At 40.5% G+C, this 19906-nt stretch overlaps 1 protein-coding gene across 5 annotated transcripts in view; it reads right to left on the bottom strand.

Moving 5' to 3' along the window:
• NAALADL2 (N-acetylated alpha-linked acidic dipeptidase like 2) overlaps positions 1–19906 on the bottom strand; it is a 519424-nt gene that overhangs the window by 336319 nt on the left and 163199 nt on the right. Inside the window, exon 1 of one of the 5 annotated variants that reach the window (XM_068145030.1) lies at positions 18951–18970. The exons of 2 other annotated variants lie outside the window; for them this stretch is intronic. The gene's annotated coding sequence lies outside the window, so the exon portion shown is untranslated. Of the gene's footprint in view, positions 1–9203; positions 9226–16976; positions 17100–18950; positions 18971–19906 lie in introns of those variants that run through there. 2 more of the 5 variants (XM_068145029.1, XM_068145031.1) reach the window with 2 other exon arrangements.

The raw sequence follows: 19906 nt of genomic DNA, 5'->3' as shown, positions 1-19906 counted from the left end.
GATTTGACAGATGACCGCACTGAGGACACAGCCATTACAACTCTTTCCTCCCCAGTTACTAGGGAAGGGGTTGGCTGATGGATGCTTTCCATTTTTATTTTGTTAAAATTTATTTTGTTAGCAACAGACTCTCTGCTATCAACTAGTGCCTGAAGAAGAGTTAGATTTCAAAGAAAAGCATCAAGACATGTTCAAGCATGTGGCAGGCACAGCATGCTGACAGGAGCTGGGAGATACAAGTCTATTATGAACACCAAAATTCTGTTCCAGCAGAGAACTTAAACTTTTTTTATCTTCTAGATATTTCTCAAGAAGAGTAATACTTCTATAAATGCAAGGGCTGCCCACACAAGAATTAAAGAAGCAATTGCCAACATATTTCACTTCACCTATAAAGGAATGTAAGATACCAAAAAGTTTTGTACATGTATTTCTCAGGGAAGTAAACTCAGACACAAAGCAGATTTCTGACTTCTGAAGACACTTACTGTTCATGGAGAGCAAGCATCAGGTTTTAAAACTTTCAAAGGAAGCCAACACAGTGTCAGAGAAGTGATCCTGTGGGTTTCCTGGAGGAGTGTAAGAACACAACAACAAAAATCCACCAACCAGTAGCACTAGAGTTTGAAAGAGGCAGCAGAACTTCCTCCCACTAGTGATGCTGATGGATGTTTTCTATGCCAAAACTGACAGCGACAAAAGAGGCTTGAACATGAAGGGGCCTTTCCAGTCCCTCTTCACACATCTGGGAAAGCTGGTACTGACTGACAAGCAAGTCAAATATTATACACGATTGACAACCCTAACACAAATTTGGAGGCGAGATGCAAAGAGCAACCTCTACCACTGCTGGCAGGATTGCTTTTTTTAAATGCCTGTTGCACTAACTGGCTTTGCTGCATGCAGATGAGAGGGCAACTGTTTCTTTGCTCGGACTTCTTCACTGCAGGCACCAGCCCTGCTCTTGCTTCCCAGGACAAGGAAACCAAAAATAGCTATGCAGGGATCCCTGAGGTAATGAACAGACTTTGTTGATCTGGGATGTTGCTCCCTACACATACCATTATTAAAGAAAACGCATTGGAAAGAGATACCAATCGATGTGAAACCAGAGGTAGAACAGAGGAAGCAACAAAATGTAGAGTACTCATTACCCTTCTCATGGCCTATTTCCATTACTGCCTGGTAAACCCACACTTGTTGTCTCCAGTACCTTTTCTCCATTTTCTCATCCATGCCTGGCTTTGTATCCTCAGTGGAAAAATATACAAGACATGAGGAAAAATTTATACCTTTTACATTACACTCAATTCTTAGTGATGGAATAGAATAAACCAGGCTGGAAAAGACCTTCAAGATCATCGCGTCCAACTCATCATCCAACACCATCTAATCAACTAAACCATGGCACCAAGCACCCCATCAAGTCTCCTCCTAAACACCTCCAGTGATAGCGACTCCACCACTGCCCCGGGCAGCCCATTCCAATGGGCAATCACTCTCCCTATGAAGAATTTCTTCCTAACATCCAGTCCAACATTGCCTGAGAAATGATCTGCAGAACCCTAACACTAATCCCTAATATGTCACAGACAGCACCATCTATCCCACAGCTAACCTGTCAGTAGGAACTCAAGTTTTCCACACAACTTTTTGTTTCACTCTAGACAGAGAGGGAAAGGAACTTCCTGGGGAGAGAGACATACTAAGAATGTATATTTTGGGCAAGATTTGCACGTGCTGCAAGTAAAGGTCAGATTTATCCTTGCCAAGGATCTAGTACACGAATGAACAGAACAAATTTAACATTCAAGTAAGGAAACACAAACTAGTTTTAGCACAGACAAGGATCATGACGTCAAGCATAGCATCCCTCAATCTATCACGGTTACTGTGATTTTAATGGATCCTTAGAAATGCTTATGGAACCTATGAGTTTCTGGGCACTACTTTGAGATCAGTAATAAAAAAAATTCATTCTCTAGTTACCTCCTAAAGCAACTTAGCATACCATATATGATGAAGAATTATAGTCTACTTGAGGAAAAGATACTTAACTCCCTACAATGCAGCAATAAAAGATGCCTGATCAGAGATGAAATTTGAAAGCTTTGAGTTTGATGTGCTTTAAGAATACCCCTACGTAAAATATTGTATTCTATACTCTCTTATTTTTCCTCTTCAAAACAATTGTTTTTCTACAGACTTTCTAACATAAGCACGCAATCAGAAAAACTTTGGTGTTTCTTTTCTGGTCACATCAAATTTTAACCATGTATTATAGTGCAGAACCTCGGATACAAACACTGCTTAAACCACATACTTAGCTCTACCTGCAGCTTAAGAATGTCCAAAATCAGACACCGTGGTGGTAGCTCACGAAGAAATCTTTTTGGAGTCAACATGCATCCTCGGTGGTCGTTTGTATCCACACACACCCTTCCCTACAGTGAAGCTACCCTTCCTACTCTACTGCTTTAATCTCTCTTCATATTTACTATGCTCCGATGAATTTTAATAAATATTCTATGTGGTATTCATAAAGCAAATAAAAATGATTAACTAACAGTCAGCACAAATGCCTCTAAAGCAGCATGCTCTCTTCTTTCATGCAGGATCATCAAGTTCAATACCATGATAAAGGTTAAGTTTATTAAGCATTAGAGAGATCTGACTTCTTATCAGTCTTATCTTCCCCCCCCCTTCCCCCCCTTTTTTCTTCTTTTGAGAAAGTGCAATAAAAAAATGCAGAGCTATATGGTGACCTTTACAACTTACGTGTGTTCCTACAGGAAAAAATGCACTGCATTTGATTGTTGGTTTTTTAATAAGGCTAATTAGTTTGGGATGCTAATTAATATTTTTTGGTAGGTGAGAGCCAGGAAATAATTTGTTTCCTTTTAAAGGAATTCTGCCATAAATGCAATCTGTAGGTGAATATGTACACTGCTTCATCATAGCAATAAACTTTTTTGGGAGAGACACTTTAAAACATAAACCAAACACCTCTATTTAGGTAAGTTACTGAAAGCACAGTTTTTTCAGACAGATGGAATTAAATCACCAAACCAGATACATAATAAAGGGCTCCTGTTTAACAGACTGGCAGATGTCCTCAAGAGAAAGCCTTGGCACTGGTGAGCTAGCACATCTCAGTTCAGGATTATGGCCTGTGCATATTGCTATTGTAATGCAGATTGCTATTGTAATACATCTTCCACAGCAACACAAAAGCAGGTAGCGTGTAAAAAGCCAGCACAGTTAGAACTGCTCATGTTGCTCAGCTTTCGCTTGTACTAGAAGCTAGGCATAATAATCACAAATCTGACCTTCAGACACTGGTATACAAATATGTCCAGTATACTGCAAACACTAATTACAATGTTTAGACAGTGTAGTTAGACATCAGACACATGATAAATTTATCGCTAATTTATTATCCACATCCAGTAACACTCTTAGCTCAGAAAGTGCAAGGTAATGAATCAACATGAGTTCAAAACAACCACTCACTTCAGGTTAAGGCAAGTCAAATAACTTGGCAGTTGTGCAAACACGGCCAGTCACTGCATCTCTGATAACCTACAGCAACTGAACAGGTCTTGGTATGTCCATCATAGGATCATTTAGGTTGGAAAACACCTTTAAAATCAACTCCTACCATAAATCTAACACTGTCAAGCTCTCCTGAAGCCATGATAACAGATGCTCAGGTCCTTCAGAGGGGTGGCTGATGGCTGCTGTGTCCTGGTTGCCTGGCTGAGCCTATCAGCTGTACTGCCACACATAGAACCTGTTAGACACACTACTGACACCTCAGGTATTGCTCCACACATACCCTAAAGTAAATAAGGTATGAATTGCACAGTCAGTATCTACTTCCTATGATACCAGAATCATCTTGCACAGACCTCAGTCTTTTGAGAGGCTACATCAAGACTTGTTCACCTGGTAGCTAACTTAATGGTGACACTCCAGCTCTTACTGCACCTGGGGCAATGCTGGACCTCTGCATTTTTACGCCTTCATGGCAACACTTCAGCCTCCACACAACATCCCAGAACATGCTTGTACCTGGATATAAATAAGGCATTAGAAGGATGACATTAAAGTTTCTAACAGCCCAAGAGATGCTATTCTCCTCAGCTAATCAGCAACTCTTGTAAAAACTGCAGGGAGCTCAGCCCAGAGGCACACAACCACCTAGATGCTGAACTGGGGCTAGCAGTGGGGAGTTCAAACAGAAGTGGAAAACCTGCCTACCTCTGAGTCTGGCCTAACTGGAAACAGTTTATTCCCCACTAATTACAAACCAGAAAGGGGGGGGGGGGGCGGGGGGCAGCAACCAAGCAGCCCAACGTCCCAATCCTGACAAAATGAGAAGAGAGAACTGCATCAAGTACAAAGATTTAACACCACAGGTCTCCTGAGGATTTCTGCCAGAAAAAAAAAAAAAAAAAAAAAAAAAAATCACTATACACTATAAATTGTGGCCAGACTCTGTTAGGATTCCTCTTAGAGACCCACTGGCAGGGATTTAGGAATGATGGTGTTGAAATCTGTGAGCCAGTAGTTCCCATGATGGTGTGGCACAGTCAAGAAGGCAGTACAGATTTTAAGTCCTGAGACTAAACATTCATTTATTGTTGGTTTTGGCAGCCAAAAACATTTTTCTATGAATCAGAAAATAGTTCTTTATTAAATGAGAGTGCTCTTATCAAATAAGTGCTTCATTCAGTGGGCAAGAGTCTCTCTCAAACCTCATCCCCCACCCCAAAACAACATAACAAAACCCCAACAATGGAATGAATACTGAGGTAGTTGTACAACACACAAGAGCATCAACAGAAGAGACAGAGTCCCCACATAATTCCTTTAGCCACCAATCAGTGGGAATGGGAAAAACACAACAATTGGAATGCACACACTAGAATAAGGGCAGGAGAGGAAAATGACTATGCACAACTGGAGCTTTTTTGTATTTCTTTCAGAAAATAGCTACAAGACAGCAGCAGCTCTGTCTTTGCTACTCAAGTCTGTGGACCAGCTGGGAGAGACATGTCTTTTTTTTGGTGAAACTCAGCTCCAAGAAGGCTTTTGACTGCTGGGAGCTCACTCCCTTGCTTGGTAAACCTAAATCTAGACTGTTTTGATAGGAAATGGCAGAAAGTAAGCAACATGACAGGAGGAGGAGGACATTTCATAAATTAGAAGCATGCTTGCATCAGGTACAAAGAATAAAAAAAGAAGTATATTGATGACTTTTACACTAGACTTATACTGACATTATTTTAGCCTTCTCATAGCTGCAAATGAGGAGTAAGATTAATTTTACAGCAGCAGATTTTCTCCATGACTTCAACAGAATTAGATTAAATTAATGTTTCAGCTGTGCTTAATCTAAATTTCTGTCTTCTAAACTGTGGGCAAATGGTTTCTAATCACTATTTCTGTACCATCTGATGTTAAAGGTTCATCAATTTTGTTTCCCACCAATACGATTAGACTCTTATTCAGGCAAGAAAACATTGTTAGTAAGCAAATCAATTTCTTTTAGAACTCTCTCATGTACTACCAGTTAATAGCTTCTTCAACCAAATCAAGAATACATTGGTCTTGGACTTATTTTCTAGCTACATACTGAGCTGTGAGCATGATGTTTCTCCCCTCTAATTCTGACTGTCCAAGACAAGCAACATATAGGACATAAATTTGAATTTCCCTCTACACAACTCTTTAAAGAGTTGTTAGACTCAAACTGCCCATTACTGTGATTTTAACTTATTTAATGAAGGACAAAATGAATTTCTACTTTACAAAATGTAACTCCCGCTAATAACAAGAATAAAATACATTGCACTATTATCAAGAAGTCATAAAGCATCTGGGTTTAACAGTAATCTGACTGAAGAATACTACACATAACAGAAATAAAACTCCTTATTGCTGTTCATCATCCCCTACCTTTAAAATGATACTGTGCTCACACATTAATTACAGATATTAGATAAGGACATTATATCACAACACCCTGCAAGGCTGGCATACCAACTGCTGGAAGAGTATAAAACCATTAAGTCAGGAAGATCCTTTCTCTGCCAGCAGCATGATTTCACAACATAACACTTTGTCAGTCATTTACCTTCAGCTGTACTTGTGAAATATATCGCCCCATAAGCACTTCATGCACTACAACTTGGTCTAATAGGTGAAAAAGACTTTTGCAGGTGGGGCAGGGGGAATTAAGGGTTCCTGACACTGCTTTCAGACAAATGTGTAAATAACCTGCCAGTAGTACAACCAAGAGTGAACTTTGCCATTTATAGATTATTCATTTTGTTGTACAGGTACAATAAACACACTGGAGAACAAAATTGGTCTGTTACATTACTATATCTATTTAATTCTGAGTAGGGCACGGTGTGAGCCTCAACATTTTAATGAGACAACAATGCTCAAGCACCACAGTAGGTACTCGATCACTACTACTGAACAAGCTGTCAGATAAAGCCCTTTATTGAAAAACCAAACTACTATAGACCTTCAGCCTCAGCCATCAGCCCTGATGCAATAGCAGAACTTGTCAGACACTGACAGCTTTTGGGGACATTCTCTCCTTACAGCATTGCCCTGCACCAGGCTCAGCTAAGCTTGGTTTGTGAAGCAAGCAAAAGGAATTTGCTTTTCGCTCTTTCTTACCATCAGCTCATTAACAACCATCCCTCAGGACACAGCACAGCTTTGGTGCAGCCAGATTTAAGGTAACTGGCTCCATCAAGTTAAGTCCTGATCAGGAAAGAGAGAGGAACAAGTCTCTCCAGCTAGTACATTCCCTAAGTCTCCTTCTGCACCTATGGAAGTGCATGGACAAGGATTCCATGTTGCCCTGGGCAAGGATTAGTACTTCTGTGCCATGCATACACACTTGCAAAGAAATATGCATTTATTCACAAAATGACAACCCAGCCCATCCTTCTCAGCAACAGTTTTCCTCCTCTGCAGCACATTAAAAATGTATTTTTATCTACTTCCAACACCATGCCTATAACATAAAATGTTTAATTCTTTAGAAAAATAAACACTGCCTCTGGTAAGGATAACATCTGTAGCACATCAGCAGAAGCAAGGGTTTCACAGTTGCCTTGTAATAAGCAATCAAAGGTTTGAAAAAGAAAAAAAGAGATTAAATACTTGTGTGGGCTATCATTTCTGCCAAGAAATTCAGTCAAACACAAGGAATAGCAAGGAATCAGAATAAAACATCATCAACTTAAAGTAAAAGAAATCTGCGGATGACCCTGGTCTGGAAGGAAGGAAAAGCTAATGGAAACGTGTCATGCAGCTGTTAGCTATGCCTAGTGAGAAACAGAGCAGCTTTCAGAGGCAAGCCTCCTTCTGTGAAGGTTTCAGGGTGACAAGAAAGCTTAAACTGTCACAAGTGCTTGATTTGTATGTTACAGATGAAATTTTAAACTGGCAGGTTAATAATCAAGAGCTCCCCAGGGTATCAGACTCCCATTACTGCGTCTCCTCCTTTACCTGGGCCAATCAACCTCCATTCGTACTTTCCAACCACCTGACAACATACCTCTGCTGGTTAAAGAGGAAAAAAAAGCCAAAATCAAAATAATCTTTTCCTGGAAACAGATTAAATATTTATGCCATTCTATTAATGATGTAAACACTTCTCCTACACAATTTTCTAGATATAGATCAGTAGCTTCATTGCAAAACTTAATCATGCACTGCTCCCAGGAATCTGCTTAAAAGTATGTTTTAGAAACTGCTCAGAACAGGCAATAAAACACACTTAAAGTCACATAAAACTTATAATCATTGTTTCAGCCGTTTTAACACTGAAAAACAACTGTGTTCAGAAGTTGAACAGCCTTCACTAACACTACATATGCCCTTCCAAAACCTAATTAGCTGATAATACTCTGGGTGCCTGTAATGCACAATTCAAATGCCTTGCTTACCAATGTGTTTAGTATTCTGCAAATAAGACTTTGTACCAATTAAATCCCTTGTTATTATGAAAATGCTTCCATACTGTTGTAATAACACGGGATAACACAGTCAATGCTACTAATCATGAGGCTATTCTTTGAATAATTGCAGGATTTATGAGTAATCATTGCTAAGGATACACTACTATTCAGTACAGAGTACACAAAATCTAATAACACCTTTCAAATAAATCTGATTAATGTTACAGTATCTTTTAAGTGAGGCATGTACATAAAAAAATCTTCTCAAACCACCGAGAAGCAGTATTTTACAGTGCAGTAATTTACTGTAGCAATTTCACAGTAATTTACAAGCACAGTAATTTACAATTGTATGCCAGCAACAAAAATCTATTTTTTACCTCTCAATATCTGAAAGCAGTGCTAAATATCAGGTTTGATCCAAGCAAAGATTATTACTTCCATTTCCCTTATTACAAGTAAATTAGGAGAGACTATTGGCTCACAGGAAACTTTTGGGGCAAACTCAGGAACAATCCCAGATACCCTATCAAGTACACTAACAATTCAAGGATGTTTAATGGTTCTGGTTTATAGTTTAATCCAGTTCTAAAACTTTCTGCTCAAGTCAGTAGGACTTACAGGGGGGAAAATATGTCATTTGTCATCAAAAGAGCCACGCACTTTACTTATAATGCACAAAGTCATCTTATTACTCATCTACCTACAAAGAGAAAACTTACAGGGCTGTAGAGCAAGAAACTCCCCCCTCCCCCATCAAAAAACCTCCTCCCATCAAAAAAGATTGTAACACTAGGATTTACAACAAGTATGAACTTCAGGAATATCCACTAAGGTTTTCAACAGGTAAATGATTAAACAGTGAAACTAAAATAAACAAATCAATAACCCCAAAAAAACCTGAAAAAACACCACACTAAAAATCTTCAGCTGTACACAGACATGGTATCAGAATGGAAACATTTTGAAGAATTATTAGTAACTTACATATCTGAAGATACTTGAAATTAATTTCCCACAAGTAGCCAGACCCACAGGAGTCAGTACGGCAGAAGACAAACACCGAGACACACCTCACAAATCAATGCTAAACCTCCTTCACCTATGCCTAATGCAACACCTAAATTTAAAAGTGCCTATCAACCCCAGGTGCTTACAATCTTTGACCACGCACTCCTGGAAACACCTGAGACAAGAGCCAAGCAGACCTACCTATGTGTGACCTCCTCAATTCCCAAACAGACATACGAGGAGGTACTGGCAAAGCTGGCCAGCAGTGTGATATGAATTATGCTTCAAAAGGGCAGATGGTATCAGCGCTTACTGGGGTGCACAACAGAGAAAAAGGACCAAGTGCTGAAATCAATACCTTGAAGAGCCCTCATTTCTTGCAAATTAGTTGTTTGTGGGGCTTGCTGACACAGCCTATCTCTGGAGCATTAACTAAGTGGTACCTGCAAGGGCTACACTCGCACTGTTACCATCTTTCAAAGTCCCATGTTGCCTGTATTGCTTTAAAAATATAACATCTTAGAATATATATATCTGTACCTTCTTGCAAAAACAATAGTTAATTGCAACATTTGTTTAGAATTCAATAGGAAAACATGACGATATCTGCTAATCAAAAGCATTACTTGGTAGAAAAACAGACACAGAAAACTTCAAGTTTATTATAAACATCAATCTGTAAAAAAAAATAATTCTCCAAGATATCAGTAATAATATATTACAAAGTATAACAAATATACACAGGGAAAGAAAGTGAAAAATATCAACAACCTGCTGCAGATAAACAAATCTGTTTATTTTTCCTTCAGAATACATTGGTTATTCAGGCAAACCACTCTGCTAACAAATCCCTCCAAACCCAAAAGATTAAATATTCCGCAGAGAGATTAATAGCAGGTAAACTGCTGCTTCTGGTCTCCTGCCCAGCAAATGTTCCTCTCAAGGAACAAAAATATTACTATGCCAACCATTACCACCCAACAATGGACTCCACCTTTTCATTTGTTAAAAATCAAATTACCAACAAGCTGAAAAAAGAAACATCTACTAAATTTATGATGTCTCAATCAGATGGACAACGTGTACCGAATAGAATAGACCAGAGCAGGTTGGAAGAGACCTTCAAAATCATCACGTCCAACCTATCACCCACCACCACCTAATCAACTAACCCATGTAACCAAGCACCCTGTCAAGTCTCCTCCTGAACACCTCCAGTGATGGTGACTCCATCACCTCCTCAGGCAGCCCATTCCAATGGGCAATCACTCTTTCTGTGTAGAACTTCCTCCTAGCCTCCAGCCTAAACTTCCCCTGCTGCAGCCTGAGACTGTGTCCTCTTGTTCTGATACTGGTTGCCTGGGAGAATAGACCAACCTCTGCCTGTCTACAATCTCCCATAAGGTAGTTGTAGAGAGCAATAAGGTCACCCCTGAGTGTCCTCTTCTCCTGCTAGCCATACTGTTCCTGATGCAGGCCAGGAGGCACTAGCATCACCAAGTCAAGGCAGACACTTGCACATTATCAATGGTATTCAGCAGCATCCTACATAAATTTATTAAAGGCAAAGTCCTGGCAGTTCAAAAGTCCTGGCAGTCTGGTGAAGTCCCCACAGACTGGAAAAGGGGAAACATTGCCCCCATCTTCAAAAAGGGCAAGAAGGAGGAACCAGGGAACTACAGGCCAGTCAGTCTCACCTCTGTGCCTGGAAAGATCATGGAACAGATCCTCCTGGAGTCACTACTCGCTCAAAAGAATAGTGAAGAGGTGATTGGGAACAGTCAGCATGGCTTTGCCAAGGGCAAATCCTGCCTGACCAACCTGGTGGCCTTCTATGAGCAGGTGACAAAATTAATAGATGAGGGGCGAGCAACTGATGTCGTTTACCTGGACCTGAGCAAAGCCTTCGACACTGTCCCGCACCACATCCTGGTCTCCAAACTGGTGACACATGGGCTTGATTGGTGGACCACTAGATGGATAAGGAACTGGCTTGATGGCCGCACCCAAAGAGTGGCTGTCAATGGCTCCATGTCCCAGTGGAGGCCAGTGACAAGCGGAGTCCCTCAGGGATCAGTCCTGGGACCTATCTTATTCAACATCTTTGTGGGGGACATGGACAGTGGCATTGAGTGCACCCTCAGCAAGTTTGCTGATGACACCAAGCTGTGTGGTGCAGCAGACACGCTGGAGGGAAGGGAGGCCATCCAGAGGGACCTTGACAGGCTGGAGAGGTGGGCACAAGCCAACCTCATGAAGTTCAATAAGAGCAAGGGCAGGGTCCTGCATCTGGGTCGAGGCAATCCCAGGCACAAATACAGGCTGGGCAGTGACTGGCTGGAAAGTAGCCCTGAGGAGAGAGACTTGGGGGTGCTGGTGGACAAAAAGCTCAACATGAGCTCTCAGTGTGCACTTGCAGCCCGCAAAGCCAATCAGATCCTGGGCTGCATCAGGAGAAGTGTGGCTAGCAGGTCGAGGGAGGTGATCCTCCCCCTCTACTCAGCCCTGGTGAGACCCCACCTGGAGTACTGTGTCCAGTTCTGGAGCCCCTATTACAAGAGGGATGTGGAGGTGCTGGAACGTGTCCAGAGAAGGGCCACGAGGATGATCAGAGGGCTGGAGCACCTCTCCTATGAGGACAGACTGAAGGAGTTGGGGCTGTACAGTCTGCAGAAGAGAAGGCTCCGAGGTGACCTAATTGTCGCCTTCCAGTATCTGAAGGGGGCCTACAGGAAGGCAGGGGAAGGACTTCTCAGGATATCAGGTAGTGATAGGACTAGGGGGAATGGAGTGAAGCTGGAGGTGGGGAGATTCAGGCTGGATGTGAGGAGGAGGTTCTTCACCATGAGAGTGGTGAAACCCTGGAATGGGTTGTCCAGGGAGGTGGTCGAGGCCCCGTCCCTGGGGGTGTTTAAGAGCAGGCTGGATGAGGCTCTGTCCAGCCTGATCTAGTGTGGGGTGTCCCTGCCCGTGGCAGGGGGGTTGGAACTAGATGATCCTTGTGGTCCCTTCCAACCCTGAATGAAACTATGAAACTATGAAACTAGGAATCTTTGCACACAGATAAAGCACTAAATTTAAATAGTAAGACAGGAATAGATGTGAAAAGTTCTTCAGGAAGACAGCTATTCTCCACAAGTCTTTTAACTGTAATGGAAAAAAAATTCCAATTGGTATTTTAATGCACCCAAATCACATCACTAAATGTATTTTACATGAATTTACACTGTGCCTTCAGGGGCAGCAAGTTACTCCTAAATAAAGACAAAGAGATTTCTATCCAGGGCGGGGTCCTCAAATTATGTATTAAGTGTCAAATCATGAGTCTAACTTCTTTCAAAAGTGGCTTCTCAGCGAGGGAAATAAGAAAAAAAAAATTAAAAATCTTCGTTTTCCTACAGTGATGAAGGTTTGTTTTCTGACTTTGATCAGAAGTTTTCCTCTGTTTTCTCACATGTACGTTTGCCATGCACTATAGAAAAAAACATGGTGGCAATCTACCATTTCACTGCAGCATTCTTCCAAAATTGTACTAAATCATACTAAAAACATCACACTAATTTTTTTTCCCAAGCATGTAAAATATCTAAAAAGGTATTTACCTGAATTGTACAAGTACTTTGCATATATTGAAAGAATTTTTTAGCAAAGCAACTATCTGAAAGCATTAGATGCAAGCCCATTTCCTCCTATGAGGACAGTCCAAAAGAGTTGGGGCTGTGCAGTCTGGAGAAGGCTCTGAAGTGACCTAATTGTGGCCTTCCAGTACCTGAAGGGGGCCTACAAGAAGGCTGGGGAGGGACTTCTTAGGATATCAGGTAGTGATAGGACTAGGGGAAATGGAATGAAGCTGGAGGTGGGGAGATTCAGGCTGGAGGTGAGGGGGAAGTTCTTAACCTTGAGAGTGGTGAAGCCCTGGAATGGGTTGTCCAGGGAGGTGGTTGAGGCCCTGTCCCTGGAGTTAAGACCAGGCTGGATGAGGCTCTGGCCAGCCTGATCTAGTGTGGGGTGTCCCTACCCATGGCAGGGGGATTGGAACTAGATGATCCTTGTGGTCCCTTCCAACCCTGACTGATACTATGATACTACAATATTGAGGTAGCCTTGGAATCATCTAATGTCTACTTTCTTTTATTACATATTTTCTTTAGTACATGAAGGAAACAATTTCATTAAACTACAGAAAAAAAGGCAGAGGCTTCAGATTGGTATCTGTATATATCCCACCAAAAAACTGAACCAAAGAGGGTTCAATTTAATAATTTATACTAGCCAACCTAATCATTTTAGCAGTAAAGCGAGTAAATAAGATTGCATGTCTGAACTTTTTACTTATGTCTCCTTAATCTCTTTGCTTGCGTATATGTAAAGTGTACAGTCAGCATGTGCTGCATCCCCAGGCAGGTGAATATGGAGCAGCTCGACCTTTAGATCCACAGCAACAGTTCCACAATGTTTGAACATGATGTCTTCTAATGAAAACTTCCTCAGCAGCTATTTTCACCAAGCACATACCACTTGGTATCACTGTCAGCACCTCTGGTCATCCACACCTTCACCTTCTCATCATGAAAATCAAAGCTAAATAACCTCTGTCTGTCTTCCAAGCTGTCACCCTGAAAGCCACCCATAGGCAAAATCACAGCTGCAGCAGAAAGTTGTTAAATAAATGAAATGCATGCCTCAACCCATCATTTAAATCAAAGTATATAAAACTCAAGCAATAAATAATACAATGTCCCATATTAACAACTTTAGCCTAAGCCACATTCGCTTGTCTGGTGTTTTTTTCCCAGCACTTGGCAGTAATCATTAATACTGCATTTAATTTGTATATGCATTAGAGTATCATCCAGAAACACAAGGTGCAGAAGATGCCAAATACAGCATCTTGATAAAAATCCAACATTAATTTAAGCACACAGATTTTCTGGATACCACATAGACCTTAATTAGGTACACATGTGCAATTCACTTCCAACAAACAGCTTCATGTAAGAGCAACTTATTTTATGCAGATAAAATACCAAGCACAAAACATAACAAACAGTTTGAGACCACAGAAAAATTGCCTTTGGGTTTTGATTGGTTTTGCTTTAATCAATGTAGTTGATAATAATTAAGCCTCACAACCTGCATGCCTAAATGACATACTGCAATTTATTTTGATTACAGAGTTTGTTCTATCATTTGTAGCTCGCCATTTAATAGGCAAACACAAAATGACATGTCTCCTTGGTAACAAATTTAGCCCAGCTTGATATCCAAAAGAGTCTTTCCAACTCTGCAGTGGGAAAGGGAGTCCCACCTGTCCCTTCTGACCAGGGATGAAAACTGAAGGGACTGTCCAGCCATCACCTTCAGAGACAGGTAGCCATGTTGGTGAAGGTGACAACAAAGGCTTCCCAGATGAGGCTATTAAATATGTTTTACCGTCAGGCCCATAAATGAACACTGATGGAGTTGTGTCTTTGTTCAGCTGTCCTAATTCCACTGGGTTTTGGCACAACCCACACCTCAACCGCTCCAGGGCTTATACAAAGGACAATTCCCACTCTCTCTTTTTTTCTGGTATGTCTGATATTAGTTGTTTGTGCTCCTGTGTAGTGAGTGATAGCTGATGAATATCTCCCTAACTGCACTATGTGAAACTGCGTCACGGAAGGAACCTGTTATTGATGGCACAATACATTATAATGGAATTTTATATAGATCTTATGGATTTCTTCCCCCTTCACCTACCAACATTATTTCAGAGAGAGGTTTAAGCAAGAGTCAACCTGACTTTTGTTTTAATCTCTCAGCAACAACAACATAATTAAGCTGTGAATGATATATCAAAGTGCCATACACCAAGACAAATTGACAGGAGCAATTTTTACTACTCAAAAGGCTTTAGTTTCATATATCATAATATCCTGTAAAGCAAGCCCACTGACATCTGCTTGACTGTAAAAGCAATAGCTCGGTATAAACCTCAATTCATCCTTCAAACAGGCATATGTGCTCCCTGCTTATTATTAGCACTATGTGCATCACTGCAGCTGAAATCTGCATCATTCATTATTTCATTGCTTTATTAACTGCTTGCCGCAATCGGAAAGCAGAACTTGCCATATTCTTGCATGACACTGTTTCATATGAGTGAGTGCTCTGCTGAAATTATTTTAAATGTTTTATCATGCTGACAGATATTTTGCTTCTCTTGAAAGTGCTGAAGAATAGCATTTGGCATGTCTGGGTAGGATACAAATAGGTCTCCTCCTCAGAACAGAGGATTTGTAGTCAGCCTCTCATTGTTTCTCACTTCACTTCTAGTTTTGAAGCTTTTCAGCGCTGGAGCAGATCTTAGTTCTGTACCTACAAGAATGAGAACCTCATTTACAGCTAGGATCCTAAGGCACTACTGTAATGTAATTATTACTATCGCCACCATCAGTATCAGCCCAATCAATCTGAGCGTGTGGTTCTAATGAGTTTGTGTCTAGAGGCAGCTAATGTTCAGACTGATTTTTCTGAGGATTTTTTGTTGTTGTTGTTGTTAAAGAACCATTCTTTGCAGCAAATAAATGGAAAGCTTTATCAAACTAAAACTGGTATTTAGAGAGCAACTAGAAAAAATCGATTATAGCAAAAAATTATCAAGAGCAGCTGATTAACCTAGCCCATTTGCAGGGTGAACTGTATTTGTTGGGGTAAGAGAGATCATTTGGCCAAGAGGCAATTTGCTTACATTTCTGGGTTCTTTTGCAGAACAATAAAATGATTTCCTTGAACTAAATACATTATACAGAAAAGATTAAATGCTCTCCCTCACAGACTGTGTATAGAAAGAATGCATGCTATTTAAATGGCTGTTCTGGCAAAACAGAAATTCAAGACATTTGTTTTCTGCACATTCATGTGTGTGATTCATTACAATTAATCTTCCCCACCTTTCTCAGAGCACACCAGAGAATTTTTTTTCTTAGCAATCAGATGCCAGAGACCTTCCAACCCCACCCCCACCCCCAAAAAAAATCAACAACCCACAACCTAATTTATTCTTGTCTGATAAAATACTCATCTGCAGAAGTCACAATTGTGAATAACTACTATTCAATCACATGAATCCATCGTGTGCATATGGCTGGATTTATAGTGATAGATTCATTTTCATTGGCATGTTTGCAAGTATTTGAATTAGAAAGCCACCATTTCCAAAGCAAGCATATAAAGAAAAGTGAAGGTGAAAAACTTTTTCATTATCTTAGAAGACAGCCTATTACCTATATCACTTTCTCAGATATCCATCCATCCACACCTAATGAGTCCTGTGGTTTAGCCAGAACACATTCATAAAGATGATTCATAGTTGTTATGCAGCCACTTGATGTTAATAGCAAAGCTCATGTCTTAAATCACAGCTGTTTCCCTATGATAGCCAAGGGGCAAAGTGACACTTTGGAAATCAGAGGAAAGAATTTACTAAGGCAACTTTAGGAAAGCTACATTTACAAGAAAAATGTGAAACAAAACGTCAGGGTCAAAAGTGCTATAATCAAAGCACTAGATGGTATTAGATGCCATAAAGTAGTCTGCATAACTAAGAAGCTTGTAGTATTTGGTCCTAACTCTGCTTATGTTAATAATGCCAAAAATTTACTATACCTAGGTTAAATAATTTATATTTCTATCATCTATTCTTGGTTTTCAACTGAGATGCATAGTAACCTGTATACACTGAGTAAGAACAGGCAAGTGTCACTCTTTCCTATATAGTAAGCATTTAACCACAACTGAAGAGTAATTTTAACACCATCCCATCCCCACCCCTCACAGAAAAAAGACAGTGTCTTGCATTTAGCAATTGTAGAGATTTGTTGATTCTTAATTATATCAATTAAGGGACAGATAATATACTGTGTTAAGAGAAACAATACTAAGCCAGTAACAAACACCAAATGACTCAGTGCCTTCAGGAAAACTACTTACATCCTTCAGTTTTAGCTCATTAATAAGTTCTTGTGGGATCACAGAGCACAGAGGGGTTTACAGGGCTGAACCCTCTCTGCATTCATCTTACTTGGATGTGATTTGATCCAGAAGCATTCAGTTCCTGTAGACTACAGACTCTGGAGCTTTAAAGAATGTAGCTCTGCAGCCAGGAGGGAGGGAACACATGAGTAAATCTGGCATGACACAAAAGGTAACAATTATGTACAAGGCACTCATTGGCTCTTGGAAGTTTTTTAGTAGGTTCATAGATGAAGAGATGTTGCCGCATCAAGCTCTGGTGAGAAATGGGTGGATTTTTAACTAGAACCATCAATCCCTGACACTTCTCTTGCTTTCAGCAGGACGCCATTCAGTTTACTCATTGCTATTAAAAACATCTAAACTAATCCAACAGGATTTCCGAGAAAGCAGTCAATGAGCTGTGATTTTGCAAAGCTGCAGTCTGGTTTCTGCCTCCATTCTTCAGGCCAGTAACTGTAACAATAGAAATACTGAACTCAAGTTCCCATTACCAAACGTATGGGATTTTTAACATGGAAGAAAGTCACTGCCAGACTGGAAACAAACTATGGAGATGAGAACAAGATGTGCCTGCACCCCAGCAAAGTGGAATAATTGCATAGATTAAATAGGACTACAGGTATGGATTTCTTTTAAGGCGATCCAAACACATATAAAAAGGTGCATGTGAAGGCACGCTCCGAAGAACTCAACTGCAAACAGGCCTGGCTTGCTCAAATCAAGGTCGGCAAAACTGAAACCACCTACCCTAAGGAGCTTCCCCTGGAAAGCCGGTCTTATTTCCCAACCTGCTCGCTGGAAAGCTGCTGTGGAATAACCGGAGCGACTGACGAGCACATGTCACACAACTACTTCTGAAGGATATTTTTGTCAGGTGATTTAGTAAGCTGGAGCTGGGATTGGGTAGGAAATTATCTTCTTCACAACCACCATCTAGTATTTTGCATTACAAGAAATTGCTATTCAAATACACAAACACAGCAATTGCTGCCTTCCTTGAACCTCCTTTCTAAAGTGAGCTCTGAAGTTTTCTATTAGAGTTTAGATTTTCAGTGTGATTTTTCAACAGAGAGCTAAGCTTGTGAATCCAAAAGAAAAGTGACAGGAGGACAAGAACCACCCCATCAGAAAAAGTCTTCCATTTTGAGTGGGAAGGTGGACTTACCTTAATAGGAAAAAATCTTTGAGCAAGAAATTGCTGATGACTCTTGGGGATCTGTGGATGAGTTGAGTTAGTGGGTTTTGGTGGAAGAAGTAGGAAAAGACAGGCACACACACATGGGTTTCTTCTAGCATCTAAATGCACACCAAGATTTTAAATTTATAGATGCCTTGACTATTGAGGTATCAGGATTCTTCTAGTCTTGAGAAAAAGGCATTAGTTTCTTCCTAATTTTTTAAAAAGAACTTTGAAAAAGAAAAGCTGAAATTAGAATCCACAAGACTCAAGCAGGCCATCAGGCAAGTCTTGTATTTCCAGAAAGGCTGAAACATAAGGCTTATAATGAGAAACTGATGCTAATACTAAAGAAATTGGTTTTCCCCTTGACTGCACTTGACTCAAAAAGAAGGTGCTTCAGGACACAAGCTCTATAAAGCCCCTGGAATTCTCCGTTTTCCATGCAAAGCAGCACACACACACCCACAGACCTTGTTGCAGAAACCCAGGGAAAGGTGAACAGAAGTCCACACGCTGACATACTGATACAAGTAGGTGTTAATCTGCTGTGCAAACCACAGAGCAGGAAACCCAGACTCCAGTAGGGGACTGGCCCCAGGAGAGAAACAATATGAAAAGTTAAGAGCTGGGACAAATCTCTTGCCTCTACCCTACACTCTGTCATACGGCACCTCTTCTCTGACATAAAGCTACATGGAGATAGATGAAGCTGTCACATCTTTAGCAAACTGAAAATTTACTCCCCCCACCTGTGAGAAGAAGCAAGGAGACATCGTTGCACAGTGGATTTCTTCTTCAGACTTCTGCACAGCAACGCTTACAGATGAACTGTTGCACCACACTGGGGTGGGAGTCTCCATATGTATGAGATCTGCGTGTGCTGGCAGCACTGGCTGAGAGCCTCCAGTTGAATGAAGAACATGATCTTACTTGATAAGAGTATGTGTAAAACAAAAATGCACAACTTCCCATGGCTTGTAGCCTCTCTACTCCCTTCTCCACCCAAATATAAAAATCTGTGGATATTAAGTAACTGTAAACATGGTTAGAGCTCACTACACACATTGAGGCTGCTTACCCAGGCTGAACTGCAGCACTGGTAGTGCAGGAGATTAAACAAAAGAGTGAAACAACAAAAAAAGCAAACTACTGAAGAACAACTTGTTGTTGCAACTTAATGGGAGTTTTGGGAGGATCTAGGAAAGCTCCTGAAATTTCTTCCTCCTCTTTTTAATGTCATGTTTGTAATTTACTTCATTTATATTAATAAACACTGGATAACCCAACTATTAGTCTAGTTGAGAACTGCACTAAAGCTCACTAAATCTGTCTCTAATTATTATGATTAATGGTCCAAAACAATCAGGTTCTCAAATTAACAACCCAAAGCAACTAGTATAGAATAAATATTTTTTTCTTGGTAAACAGGGTCTTCAGTCTTTTCAGTTAATGAAATCTTAAGCAGTCCATTCAGTAACACTACTTTCTAACTCACCATAACTACCAATTTACACAGATTAGCATCCATTATGCTGCTACTAAGTATTTATTTGAGCTGAATTATTTTTTAATTGCAGTAAAACTTAAGTCTTATGCTTATTTTAATGTTGCAGAAACTGAGAGGTAACTACCTCGGCCCAATTGTTTTTCTCACTGCTGCTGGAGCATGTAGTGTATATGGGGGTTTAGTACTACTACTCCCACC

The sequence above is a fragment of the Melanerpes formicivorus genome, unplaced genomic scaffold (genome assembly GCF_026170545.1).
Source record: "Melanerpes formicivorus ecotype bairdi unplaced genomic scaffold, bMelFor1.0.p_v2 SCAF_12, whole genome shotgun sequence".
Lineage (NCBI taxonomy): Eukaryota > Metazoa > Chordata > Aves > Piciformes > Picidae > Melanerpes > Melanerpes formicivorus.
The sequence above is the reverse complement of the archived record's forward strand: the minus strand, read 5'-3'. Positions and strand labels throughout refer to the sequence as shown.